Here is a 1,774-nt window from a genome sequence, read left to right on the forward strand (position 1 = left end):
GGATGAAACGTAAACATGTTTTTTGTGTCCAGGTCTTTGTGGGAGTAACGATTATGTAGATATGCAGTGAAACGAAATTCGTTTTGGTATCACCATATATTCACTATATTGTGCTTGAAAGGTTTACGATTTATGATTTTCCGATTAAGCAGGTAGGGTTTAGGGTTTAGGGTTTAGGGTTTGACAATATAGGGGTTAGGTTTTGACGATTTAGGGTTTAGGGGTTAGGGTTTGACAATATAAGGGTTAGGGTTTAGGGTGTAGGGTTGTATTATATACAATAAGGCCAAATGTATATGTTTTGTTATTGACTCCCAGATTATCATGTAGCTTTGTAGATAAGGTTATACTTCGTTGGATTAAAAATTGGTTACTATAAAGACATTTGTATATGTGTAGTATGACAACTTAGCTATCCAGAGTGTGATTAGGTAAAAATGTGTGTCCACATAGTAAGGTCTTTAAACAAAATTGGGAGATCAAAACATTCCTGTAAACGTGGCTATATAAAGACATGTGTATATGTGTAGTAGGACTGGTTAGCTATCCAATAGGTTATTTATCCATAGTGTGACTAGGTGAAAAGGTGTGTCCAAATTTGTGTGTCCACATGGTTAGGTCGTTCAAAAAACAGTTTTACCCTTTTGATATATGTTAGTAGGAAAACATAGTATCCACGTGGATAGGTGATTAATTAAAAACGTAGCTGGAAAATGTTAAGAACATCAAATAGGTTTATGGTACAAGTACGGGTAGGATACAAACATAAAGATAGGAAATCTTAAACAGAAAGTTTGAAACTAATCCTAGATGGGTACGACATATTCCTTATAGATTTCCAACACGTATTGTGCCGTGATATCATTGACGATTTTGTTGGTGATCTTAGACATGAGTTCTGGACCAAATCCCGTAGCGACGATTTCTAGGAATTTCATGGCAAGCGGACCACAATCACCAATTCTCTCAATGACGTAAACATCCTGGACCCTCGACCAAGTGAATGGAGTGAATCCATGTTCCCGGGTTGAAGGCGGTGTGCAAACTTTATAAATAAGGTACGACAGCTGCTCTGTGAATAGGGCTATATGTTGGGCGACCTTAGCGTCGTCGTATAGAGTGACATTATGATCGAGTATTTCTATGCTCCAATTGGGGAATCGTCCCAAATCATCGGAATATAAAACATGCTCCAATCCACAAACCACTCTGATGGATCGCCATATGTTTTACGTTTTAGCTTTTCATCCCACTTGACTCTGGACTTAATTTTGGCTGGACAAAAGGAAGCATATTTCCCTTGTAAGTAGTTCCCAAGCCAGGGGGACAGGAACAGAGATCGCTCAATAGAGAGGACATGGTTAAGCTTTTTCTTGAGTAAATCCACTAAAACCTCCATATGCTGTACTAACCCAATTCTTATGCTTGGACAGCTATTTAAAAAACATGTTGTCAATTGGGTAACCACATTTTGTAATGTGTAATCTGGAGGTTTTAAAAAGGGTATCCACAGTTAGTTCCTTGATCTGATATTGTTTGAACAAAGGGAAAATTACATAATATGATGTGTAGAAAGTTACGTGTTTGGGCATGATTTCAGTGTTTTTTTCATGAGAGCTGCTAAATCTTTGTCGACACTGAGGTTTCTATTCGGATATGAAGTTAAAGGTTCTTTTTCACTTCACAAATGGGTATACTGCATCACATATCTCTTTTATTTATATAGATTTATAGACCTATTAAAGAGAGTCACACCCTATATGTTTCTCTACAT

The sequence above is a fragment of the Camelina sativa genome, unplaced genomic scaffold, assembly GCF_000633955.1.
Source record: "Camelina sativa cultivar DH55 unplaced genomic scaffold, Cs unpScaffold00495, whole genome shotgun sequence".
NCBI lineage: Eukaryota > Viridiplantae > Streptophyta > Magnoliopsida > Brassicales > Brassicaceae > Camelina > Camelina sativa.